The following is a 12,961-nucleotide window of genomic DNA, read 5'->3' on the forward strand; positions in this document are numbered from 1 at the left end:
TCCTCATGGACTTGCAAATTTCCCCCGCCCGAAGCGCACTATCATACACCTCCAGCAGGTCCTGGTCGACCAGGTCCCACAGAGCAGAATACAGCTCGACCGGTAAGCCGTCGCTCCCGGGAGTCCTATTCCTGTCCAAGGACTTGAGGGCTCTGGTCAGCTCGTCCAGGGATATCGGCCGGTCCAGCCACTCCCTCGTGCCATCGTCTAAGACCTCCGTGATAGACGACAGGAACGACTCGGAGGCCGTGCAGTCCGTGGGCTTCGTGTCGTACAGTCCGGCATAGAAGGATCTGCTAATCCTCAAAATGTCGGGCCGAGGCGATGTCACATTATCCTGGAGGCCTCCACGGCGAAGAGCGAGGCTTGCTGGCCCCTCACCTCACGGAGGTCATCCATGACATCGACCCCCATCAACTGCAGAAGGAGCAGGTTCTGCACCCTTTTCTGGAGTCGCGACAGCTTTCCCCGCCTCTCTCTCGCCTTCCGAACACCCTTGAGGACAAAGAACCTCTTGATGTTCTCCTTCACAGTCTCCCACCAGTCGCCCGGAGACTCAAAGAGGGGTTTCACGGTTCTCCAACCGGCGTACTCCCTCTTAAGCTCCTCGACGTTCTCTGGGGTCAACAGAGTCGTGTTGAGCTTCCACGTCCCCTTGCCGGCCGGCTGGTCGTCCTGTAAGTGACAGTCGGCCAACAGGAGGCAGTGGTCAGAGAAGAACACCGGCTCGATGCCGGTGGACCTGACCGAGATCGCCCGTGACACAAACAGGAAGTCTATCCTTGAGCGAATAGACCCGTCTGGCCGCGACCAGGTGTACCTCTGCTGCGCTCCGTCTGCAGGGGTGCTGAAGACATCGAGCAGCTTGGCGTCCTTCACCGTGCCCATCAGGAATCTGGACGTGACGTCCAGTTGACTCCCCACCCCCACCCCCCCCACACCCCCCCCACCCCCCGCCCGCTGTCCCCAGGCCGGATCTTCCATCTGCGTCAATGATGCAGTTGAAGTCTCCGCCCAGGATGACCGGCCTGGACGTAGCCAGCAGGGGTGGAAGCCACTGCAGGACGGCCAACCGCTCACTCCATGCCGCTGGGGCGTACACGTTGATCAGCCTCAGGGGAGCGTTCTTGTAGGTGATGTCAGCCACTAGGAGGCGCCTCCCCACCACCTCCTGAACTTGAGAGATGGTGAAGTTGTGCCCCCGCAGCAGAATAGCCAGGCCCGAGGAGCGACAGTCGTTATCCCCCGACCAGATCGAAGGCCCACAGGTCCAGGCGCCGGACCATTTCCCGTACCTGCCGAGGTGCGGTATCCCGCACTCCTGCAGAAACAGGAGGTCCGCCTTGATGGTGGTCAGGTAGGCCAACGTGGACACACATCTTGCGGTGGACTTGACGCTGCGCACATTAATGCTCGCAATTCGTACCCCCATTGTGGGCAGTGACCGCAGTACCTTCCCCAAGTCCAAGGTCCAACCCCTCCATCTGTCCCTTCATGCCCATTGCCCGGGCTAACTGCTGGATGCTCTCCGGGCTCAGGAAACTGTCCATGCTGCCTTCCGGGTGCCATCCCCCCCATCGGGGGTGCGGAGGCAGGAGGGTCCGGCTCTGGGTCAGGCTGGGGATGCGCTGTTTCCTCCTTCCTGCCTGGAAGTTCCGGGGGACCCTCCAGTGCCCCAGCGGCATTTGACTGGGTGTCGGAGGGAGCCTCAGGATGCCTCCCGTCATCTGGAAGCATGGTGCTGCTTTTCTTCTCCCTCAAGATCTTTAACTTCTGCTTCGGGCGGGCCCTTTCCGAATCTCCCTCGTCAGAGGAGCTCTTATAGCCCCCCTGTAGCTGCCTCTTCCCGCCTGATGGTTGCGGTTCCTGGGCCCGCCTTCCTCCTCGCTTTCCGGACCGTCGTCCACTCCTCTGGGTCGCCTGTCGCCGCCTCCATCGACTCCGGGTTGTCGGGGTGGGGGGGGGGGTAGCAGAGCCTGGAGGGGCGCTTTGCTGGCCTCGGGTCCATCCTGTGGGGCTGGGCCCTCCTGCACAATAGGGGGGTCCTTGCAGGGCCCTGGTGCCTTCCTCTCCTCCAGGGTGGCTGGCCCCGCATTGCCCCTGCTGGCGACCTGGGTGTAGGTGGTCCCCCGCTGCGGACATGCCCTATAGAGGTGGCCCGCTTCCCCGCAAAGGTTGCAGCTTTTTTTTGTGGGCAATCCTTTGCAAGATGTCCGTCCTCCCTGCAGTTCCTGCAGATGGTGGCTTTGCAATCGGCCGCCATGTGACCTGACCTACCACAGGCATGGCAGACTTTAGGTTGCCCTGCATAGGTCAGGTAGCCCTTGCTCCCGCCGATCGCGAAACTGGACGGTGGGTGTACAATGATCCCATCCGCGCCCATCCTCAGCGCCACCTTGACCTGCCTCTTGCTGGTCCATGATGTCAGTTAGGTCCCCTTCCACCTTCACGTACCTTCCGAGGAAGGTCAGGACATCAACTGCTGGCACATGCGGATTGTACATATGTACAGTCACCATACGGCTCCTCTGCGCTGGCATCACAAACAGCGGGACAGCGGTCAATACAGAGAGGGGGCCCTCACCTTCTTTCTCCTTGAAAACCTCCAGGAAGCGCTTGCCAAGCTGGTACTCCTGAAGGTTACATCGTAAAATCCTCCTCCGGGGAAATCCCGCAGGCAGTAAATGTCTGCAGCAGCGAACCCACAACAGTCCAACAGGACCCTCTTCACAAAGAAGATGAGGTCCACAGGTGCACCTTCATCCACCTTCTTCACGGAAACACGGATGGTGTTCAGGACCCCCTGACCTGGGGCACGAGCACTTGCCGCAGCCATCGTTAGGAAACCTAAACAGATAAATAGAAAGCGGGACATAACACCAGCGCTTCGTCGGAGGCTCACTAATGATGTTACCTAGAATGGTGACAAAACATCTGAAAACTAACCTTCCAGCTCAGTGAAGCAGCTTACATCCGGAACAAAATAAAGACCCACTCTCTTGTGGACCGAGAGGAGAAGAGCGCTGTGTTGGAGGTGGAAGGAAGACGTCGGGTTGGCTGTGCACCCTTGCAACCGGTGGATCTTAATGCTGGCTTCGGTCTAACACTGGTTCAGGGGAGCAGCCAACCTGCAACGATGGCTGCGGCAAGTGCTCGTGCCCCAGGTCAGGGGGTCCGGAACACCATCCGTGTTTCTGTAAAGAAGGTGGATGAAGGTGCACCTGTGGACCGCATCTTCTTCGTGAAGAGGGTCCTGTTGGACTGTTGTGGGTTCGCTGCTGCGGACATTTACTGCCTGCAGGATTTCCCCGGAGGATGTTTTTACGATGTAACCTTCAGGAGTACCAGCTTGGCAAGCGCTTCCTGGAGGTTTTCAAGGAGAAAGGAGGTGAGGGCCCCCTCTCTGTATTGACCGCTGTCCCACTGTTTGTGATGCCAGCACAGAGGAGCCGTATGGTGACTGTACACATGTACAACCCACATGTGCCAGCAGTTGATGGCCTGACCTTCCTCAGAAGGTATGTGAAGGTGGAAGGGGACCTAACTGACATCATGGACCCCTTTGGCATCTGGATCAGTAAGAGGCAGGTCAAGGTGACGCTGAGGATGGGCGCGGACGGGAACATTGTACACCCACCGTCCAGCTTCGCGATCGGCGGGAGCAAGGGCTACCTGACCTACGCAGGGCAACCTAAAGTCTGCCATGCCTGTGGTAGGTCAGGTCATGTGGCGGCCGACTGCAAAGCCACCATCTGCAGGGAGGAGGGACACCTTGCAAAGGATTGCCCACAAGAAAAAAGCTGCAACATTGGCGGGGAAGCGGGCCACCTCTATAGGGCATGTCCGCGGCGGGGGACCACCTACGCCCAGGTCGCCGGCAGGGGCAATGCGTGGCCAGCCCCCCCGGAGGAGAGGAAGGCACCAGGGCCCTGCAAGGACCCCACTAATGTGCAGGAGGGCCAGGTCGAGCAGGAGGGCCCAGCCCCGCAGGATGGGCCCGAGGCCAGCAAAGCGCCCCTGCAGGCTCCGCTCCCCTCCGACAACCCGGAGTCGATGGAGGCAGCGACAGGCGACCCAGGGGAGTGGACAACGGTCCGGAAAGCGAGGAGGAAGGCGGGCCCAGGAATCGCAACCATCAGGCGGGAAGAGGCAGCTACAGGGGGGCTATAAGAGCTCCTCTGACGAGGGGGATTCGGAGGAGGCCTGCCCAAAGCAGAAGCTAAAGATTTCAAGGGAGAAGGAAACCAGCACCCCGCTTCCAGGTGACGGGAGGCATCCTGAGGCTCCCTCCGACACCCAGTCACGTGCCCCTGGGGCACTGGAGGGCTCCCCGGAACTTCCAGGCGGGAGGGAGGAAACAGCGCGTCCCCAGCCTGACCCAGAGCTGGACTCTCCTGCCTCCGTACCCCCGACGGGGGGTGCCACCCGGAAGGCAGCACGGACAGTTTCCTGAGCCCGGAGAGCATCCAGCAGTTAGCCCAGGCAATGGGCATGAAAGGACAGATGGAGGGGTTGGACCTTGGACTTGGGGAAGGTACTGCGGTCACTGCCCACAATGGGGGTACGAATTGCGAGCATTAATGTGCGCAGCGTCAAGTCCACCGCAAGATGTGTGTCCACGTTGGCCTACCTGACCACCATCAAGGCGGACCTCCTGTTTCTGCAGGAGTGCGGGATACCGCACCTCGGCAGGTACGGGAAATGGTCTGGCGCCTGGACCTGTGGGCCTTTGATCTGGTCGGGAGGTAACGACTGTCGCTCCTCGGGCCTGGCTATTCTGCTGCGGGGGCGCCACTTCACCATCTCTCAAGTTCAGGAGGTGGTGGGGGGGCGCCTCCTAGTGGCTGATGTCACCTACACAAATGCTCCCCTGAGGCTGATCAACGTGTACGCCCCAGGGGTACGGAGTGAGCGGTTGGCCGTCCTGCAGCGGCTTCCACCCCTGCTGGCTACGTCCAGGCCGGTCATCCTAGGCGGAGACTTCAACTGCATCATCGACGCAGATGGAAGATCCGGCGTGGGGACAGCGGGTGGGGGGAGTCAACTGGGCGTCACGTCCAGATTCCTGATGGGCACGGTGAAGGACGCCAAGCTGCTCGACGTCTTCAGCACCCCTGCAGACGGAGCGCAGCAGAGGTACACCTGGTCGCGGCCAGACGGGTCTATCCGCTCAAGGATAGACTTCCTGTTTGTGTCACGGACGATCTCGGTCAGGTCCACCGGCATCGAGCCGGTGTTCTTTTCTGACCACTGCCTCCTGCTGGCCGACTGTCACTTACAGGACGACCAGCCGGCCGGCAAGGGGACGTGGAAGCTCAACACGACTCTGTTGACCCCAGAGAACGTCGAGGAGCTTAAGAGGAAGTACGCCGGTTGGAGAACCGTGAAACCCCTCTTTGAGTCTCCGGGCGACTGGTGGAAGACTGTGAAGGAGAACATCAAGAGGTTCTTTGTCCTCAAGGGTGTTCGGAAGGCGAGAGAGAGGCGGGGAAAGCTGTCGTGACTCCAGAAAAGGGTGCAGAACCTGCTCCTTCTGCAGTTGATGGGGGTCGATGTCATGGATGACCTCCGTGAGGTGAGGGGCCAGCAAGCCTCGCTCTTCGCCGCGGAGGCCTCCAAGATAATCTTCCGGTCCAGGGTCCGCTCCGTGGAGCGGGACGAGACGTGCTCGCATTTCTTCTTTCAGAAGGTGCACAAAGAGAGCTCTGTGCTTCGCCGGCTGAAGGAGGACGACGGCTCGGTGACGTCGTCTCGGCCCGACATTTTGAGGATCAGCAGATCCTTCTATGCCGGACTGTACGACATGAAGCCCACGGACAGCACGGCCTCCGAGTCGTTCCTGTCGTCTATCACGGAGGTCTTAGACGATGGCACGAGGGAGTGGCTGGACCAGCCGATATCCCTGGATGAGCTGACTAGAGCCGTCAAGTCCTTGGAGAGGAATAAGACTCCCGGGAGCGACGGCTTACCGGTCAAGCTGTATTCTGCTCTGTGGGACCTGGTCGGCCAGGACCTGCTGGAGGTGTACGATAGTGCGCTTTGGGCAGGGGAAATATGCAAGTCCATGAGGAAGGGCATCATCACCCTCATTTACAAGAGGAAGGGGGAGAGGGAAGAAATTAAGAATTGGCGTCCCATTTCACTACTGAATGTGGACTACAAAATCCTGGCCAAGGTCATAGCCAACCGGGTCAGGTCTGTCCTGGAGTCGGTGATTCACCCTGACCAAACCTGTGCTGTGCCGGGCAGGAAGATCGCTGAGAGCCTCGCACTCATCAGGGATACGATCGCCTACGTACAGGACAGGCGGGTGGATACCTGCCTCGTCAGCCTGGACCAGGAGAAGGCCTTCGACAGGGTCTCTCATGCTTACATGAGGGACGTCCTCTCCAAATTGGGGTTCGGGGAGGGCATCCGCAATTGGATCCGGCTGGTCTACACCAACATCGTTAGCGCAGTCTCGATCAACGGGTGGGAATCGGACAGTTTTCCTGTCAGATCTGGAGTCAGGCAGGGCTGCCCGCTCTCTCCTGCCTTGTTCGTGTGCTGTGTGGAGCCCTTCGCCGCCTCCATCAGGAAGGACGTGAGCCTGAAGGGCGTGACTATCCCAGGCAGCGGAGGACTTCAGGTAAAGACCTCCCTGTACATGGACGATGTTGCCGTCTTCTGCACCGATCGTCGGTCGGTGAGTAGGCTGTTGGACATCTGCGGCCAGTTTGAACTGGCCTCGGGTGCCAAAGTCAATAGGGGTAAGAGCGAGGTCATGTTCTTCGGGAACTGGGACGACCGCTCCTTCATCCCCTTCACCATCAGGACAGACTACCTGAAGGTGCCGGGTGTTTGGTTTGGTGGAGCTGGGGCGTGCACTAAGACTTGGGAGGAGTGTATCACCAAATTGAAGCAGAAGCTGGGCAGGTGGACGCTCCGGTCCCTCTCCATCGCAGGTAAGAACCTGGTTGTCAGGTGCGAGAGGCTTTCGCTACTGTTGTATGTGGCGCAGGCCTGGCCTATTCCCTGGAACTGCGCCGCTGCGGTCACCCAGGCCATCTTCCACTTCATTTGGGGGTCGAGGATGGACCGGATCCGCAGGGACACCCTGTACAAAGACCTGGAAAATGGGGGAACGGGCGTACTGAACGCCACCCTCTCCCTGATGGCTACCTTTGTGTGCGGCTGCATCAAGCTGTGCATAGATCCTCAGTAGGCAAACATCAAGTGTCAGTAGGCAAACACCAAGTGTCACTACTTACTGAGGTTCTACCTGTCCCCGGTGTTGCGAAGGATGGGCCTGGCCTCGTTGCCGCGGAACGCTCCGAGTAGTTGGACCGTCCCATACCACCTGTCCTTTGTGGAGAAATATTTGAAGGGAAACACCTTTGACCACAAGGCCGTCAGGCAGTGGTCAGCACGTAGTATCCTCGGGAGCCTTCAGGGAAAGGAGAGGGTGGATCCCGTCGTGTGGTTCCCCACGCAGACTGCCAAAGTCATTTGGCAGAATGCCTCATCGCCAGAACTTTCAAACAAGCACAAGGACATTGCTTGGCTGGCGGTGAGAGGGGCTCTGCCAGTGAGATCCTTTATGCATGCACGGAATCTCTGCGCCACCGCACGCTGCCCTCGAGGCGGCTGCGGTGGGGGGGACCGAGACTGTCAGGCACACTCCAGAAGGAGGTGATCATGCGCAGGAGGGGAATGCAGTGGTATTTGTCGAGGTTCGTCCCGAGCAGCTCCGTGACGCGGGACTCTGTGCTCTACGGGCTGTTTCCCGGGACGCACACCGAGACCAACATCAACTGCGCCTGGAGGACCATCAATGCGGTGAAAGACGCTCTTTGGTCTGCCCGCAACTTGCTGGTCTGCCAGCTGAAAGAACTGACCCCGACCGAGTGTTGCAGACTGGCGCACTCCAAGGTCCAGGGCTACGTGCTGAGGGATGCGCTAAAGCTTGGGGCAGCCGCCGCCAAGGTGCGGTGGGGAAAGACCACGGTATGAACCCCCTCATCCAGAATAGAAAAAAGGGCCCTATCTGGTAACTGGGCCCAGCTGGTGCCTTCCCCAACTGGTCAGGGGACCAACGGGGACTGTGCGGGGTGACAACCGCCGGGGTATTTTCTTTGCTTTGTTTTTTTCTTCTTTTTTTTCCTTTAGTTGGTGTATGTACCCCCTGGGTAACCCAGAGCAGCTTGCATGACTGGGTAGGTGTATAAATATGTTTCATTTTTGTACATCTTATGAATAAAGTATATTTTTTCAAATAAAAAAAAGTGACGAAACGTCTGAAAACTAACCTTCCAGCTCAGCGAGCAAACTCACATCCAGACCCAGGTAATCTTCTGGGGACCTGTGTTCGAATCCTGCTATAGCAGATGGCGGAAATTAATTTCAATAAATATCTGGAATTAAGAATCTAATGAATCCATTGTCAATTATCAGTAAAACCCCATCTGGTTCACTAATGTCCTTTGGGGGAAGGAAACTGCCATCGTTACCTGGTCTGGGCCGACATGTGACTCCAGACCCACAGCAATGTGGTTGACTCTGGACTGCCCATCTGGGCAATTAGGGATGGGACAATAAATACTAGCCCAGCCAGCGACATGCCATGAATGAATATTTGTCCTGGACATGTCAAATTCTCCTTTTAATCTCTCGTCATTTTTAAACTGAACTTCAGTTCCCCTGGGGGATTGTCATGACCTGCAGTGATGGACCTTGTTTCACCTATGCTGTAGCCCATCCCTAAACAAATGTAACATAGTGTTGATGCTGTAGATCTGGACTAAAAGCAGCGAGTGCTGGAGATACTCAGTCGTTCTGCTAGCGCCTGTGGGGAAAGGCAGAGTGACTGCTCTTCAGATCTGCGTGTTGGCTGTTTGTCTCTTGTCTTTGTCTGCAGATGCTGCCAGACCTGCTGAGTTTCTCCAACGCTTTTGGCTCTCCCTTCCATCTCTTTGGCCTCACTCAGACTTCCCACCATCTTCGGCACAGCGTTGACTTTCATTTCTATTAAAACATTCCACCCCATCGACATGTAATTGCTTAAATATCCTCCCACAGCAGTCATATAGACAAGTCATACTCCAGTTGGACTATCTCCCTGTCCTGTTTGACACCATGTTGGGTTTTCATCAAATGCTCTGAAGGGAAAACTAAATCTTTCTCCAGTAAAAGAGTTTTTGTATCCTTTGGTATACTTCAGGTCTTGGAATTCTCCTTTTGAAGAAAAAGGGATTATCTTCTCTTTAGTCAAAATCCCATTGATCTCTCTCACCTTCCTCCTGCACTCAAAGCACTGTTTCCGTCTGGTAACTCACTTTAGTTGCGGTGCCCAATCTTTTAGAGTTTGCTTTTTGGACTCATTCTGACGAGCTGCAACATCAGGAGCATCGGGGTGGCCCGGAGGCTCAGTGGTTAGCCTCACAGCACCAGGGACCTGGGTTCAATTCCAGCCTCGGGTGACTATCTGTGTGGAGTTTGCACATTGTCCCCATGCCTGCCTGGGTTCCCTCTGGGTGCTCTGTTTCCTCTCACAGTCCAAAGATGTGCAGGCTCGGTGGATTGGCCATGCTAAATTGTCCCACAGTGTTCACGGGTGTGTGGGTCATAGGGGGATGGGTCTGGGTGGGATGCTCCAAGGGGAGGTGTGGACTTGTTGGGCCGAAGGGCCTGTTTCCACACTTTAAGGAATCTAATCTTAAAAAACTCCCCCCTGAGTTTCTCTCTCCCAACATTCTGTGGAGGTACCAGGGTTGGAAAAGGTCAGAGATCACACAGCACCAGGTCACATTCCCACAGGCTTATTTGAAAAACACAAGCTTTCAGAACCGTTGCTGGTTTCATAGAAACCCTAGAGTGCGGAATCAGTCCAATCGGCCCATCAGGTTATGCCCTACCACTGTAACCCTGCATTTCCCATGGCCAAGCCACCCTAACCTGCACATCTTTGACTGTGGGAGGAAACCGGAGCAGTCGGAGGAACCCCACGCAGACACAGGGAGAGTGTGCAAACTCCACGTGGACCTTCTTCTGAGAGAAGAATCAAACCTGTGTCCCTGGTGCTGTGAGCCATGGAGCCACAGTGCCAATGTTATACCCTGTTTTCTGTTCCTTCCCTCAGCTTCTCACTTTCCTCTCAATCCCCCAGTCTCCATCCTGTCCACATTGGAGGGGGACCAAGAAGGGTGTTTTTTTAGTGGATTAGCTGATACACAGCACCAATGGCTGAAGTTTATCAATAGTTGTGACCCTTTAGCCCTCATGATGAGGACAGCATCGATGCAGGGAGGATGTTCCCGATGGTGGGTGTGTCCGGGAGGGTAGTGGTGTCACAGCCTGAGGATTCGGGCTGCACCATTTAGGATGGCGATGAGGAGACATTTCTTCACCCAGAGAGCAGTGAGCCTGTGGAATTCATTCCCACAGGAAGGAGTTGCTGCCAAAACATTGAATGTACTCAAGAGGCGACGAGATACAGCCCTGGGGGAGAATGGGATCAAAGGTGATGGGAAGAAAACAGAATTAGGCTGTAGAGCTGGATGATCAGCCATCATTGCGATACAGCAGGCCCGAACGCCGAATGGCTGCCTCCTGTACCTATCTTCTATGTTGCTCTGAAAGTCGTGAGTTTTTAAATTTCTCTGTGAACAATCTCATTAAGGACAGTGTGGTGGCGCAATGGTTACAACTGCACATCAGGGACCAGGGTTTGATTCCACCCTCATGCGACTGTGCAAACAGCACAGACACAGTCTCCCTATGTCTGCGTGAGTTTCCTCTGGGTGCTGTTTGTTTTTCCCCACGGCTGAAATATGTGCGGGTTAGGGTGGGTTGGCCGTGCTAAATTGTCCCGTAGTGCCCAGGGATGTGCAGGTTAGGGTGGATTGGCTGTGCTAAAGTGTCCCATAGTGCCCAGGGATGTGCAGGTTAGGGTGGGCTGGCCGTGCTAAATTGTCCCATAGTGCCCAGGGATGTGCAGGTTAGGGGGGTTTGGCTGTGCTAAATTGTCCCGTAGTGCCCAGGGATGTGCGGGTTAGGGTGGGCTGGCCGTGCTAAATTGTCCCATAGTGCCCAGGGATGTGCAGGTTAGGGTGGGTTGGCCGTGCTAAATTGTCCCATAGTGACCAGGGATGTGCAGGTTAGGGTGGGTTGGCCGTGCTAAATTGTCCCATAGTGCCCAGGGATGTGAGGGTTAGGGTGGATTGGCCGTGCTAAATTGTCCCATAGTGCCCAGGGATGTGCGGGTTAGGGTGGATTGGCCGTGCTAAATTGTCCCATAGTGCCCAGGGATGTGAGGGTTACGGTGGATTGGCCGTGCTAAATTGTCCCATAGTGCCCAGGGATGTGCGGGTTAGGGTGGGTTGGCCGTGCTAAATTGTCCCGTAGTGCCCAGGGATGTGCAGGTTAGCCATCGGAATGCAGGATTATGGGGATGGGTCTGGGTGGGATGCTCTTCCAAGGGGCAGCGTGGACTTGACAGGCCAAATGGCCTGCTTCGACACTGTACAGATTCTGTGCTGTATGCAGTAAGTACAGCTGTATTCAAAGCATCATGATTTGTAGAAAGAGATAACAAGGTGCAGAGGTGGATGAACACGGCAGGCCAAACAGCATCAGAGGGGCAGGACAGCTGAGGTTTTGGGCCTAGACCCTTCTTCAGAAAATCTGCTTTGCCAGTGAAGTGTAAATTTCTTGTGCTTTACCTGTCTGCTTACTCTGTATGAGCGATGGTTAGGTCTCTTTTGGTGAGTCCAGAACCAGAGGACACAGTTTAAAAATAAGGGGTAGGCCATTTAGAACAGAGTTGAGGAAAAACTTCTTCACCCAGAGAGTGGTGGACATATGGAATGCTCTGCCCCAGAAGGCAGTGGAGGCCAACTCTCTGGATACTTTCAAGAAAGAGATAGACAGAGCTCTTAAAGATAGTGGAATCAAGGGTTATGGGGTTAAGGCAGGAACAGGATACTGATTGTGACAGGATAATGAATGGTGGTGCTGGCTCAAAGGGCCGAATGGCCTACTCCTGCACCAATTGTCTTATTGTCTGTAATTCACTGGTTGTACTATTTTCTCCACATTCCTTTTCCTCCAATTTTGGCTGGGCCTGTGCAAACTGAGACCTTCCCATAGCCAAGATAATAAAATGTGAGGCTGGATGAACACAGCAGGACCAGCAGCATCTCAGGAGCACAAAAGCTGACGTTTCGGGCCTAGACCCTTCATCAGAGAGGGGGATGGGGTGAGGGAACTGGAATAAATAGGGAGAGAGGGGGAGGCGGACCGAAGGTGGCCTCCGCTTCCAGGTACAACACCTCACACACCACCCGAACCGCAGCTGCTGCCGCCCACCCCGATCCTCCAACCGCGAACGGAACCCCGCCCACGGCCGACGGAACCCCGCCCACAGCCGACGGAACCCTGCCCACGGCCGACGGAACCCCGCCTACGGCCGACGGAACCCCGCCCACAGCCGACGGAACCCCGCCCACAGCCGACGGAACCCCGCCCACGGCCGACGGAACCCCGCCCACAGCCGATGGAACCCTGCCCACGGCCGACGGAACCCCGCCCACAGCCGATGGAACCCTGCCCACGGCCGACGGAACCCCGCCCACAGCCGACGGAACCCCGCCCACGGCCGACTACCTCATCGCTCCGCCCACAGCCAGCAACCCCAGAGGAGACAGCCACACTGAGCCCTGCCGCATGTTCACCTTCCCGCCAGACCTCCCACTGACTGAGGACGAACGGTCAGTCCTCAGGAAGGGGCTCACCTTTGTCCCCCTACAACCACACATCAACCAATACCAGTCACGATTGGACATAGAGCAGTTTTTCCACCGTCTTCGCCTCCACGCCTACTTCTTCAACCGGGAACCCAACCCTCCCTCCACTGACCCCTTCACCCTCTTCCAGCACAAGTCCTCCTCCTGGACACCACCCCCAGGCCTCCTAACCTCCCTCG

Source organism: Stegostoma tigrinum, chromosome 42, assembly GCF_030684315.1.
Source record: "Stegostoma tigrinum isolate sSteTig4 chromosome 42, sSteTig4.hap1, whole genome shotgun sequence".
NCBI classification, from domain to species: Eukaryota; Metazoa; Chordata; class Chondrichthyes; order Orectolobiformes; family Stegostomatidae; genus Stegostoma; species Stegostoma tigrinum.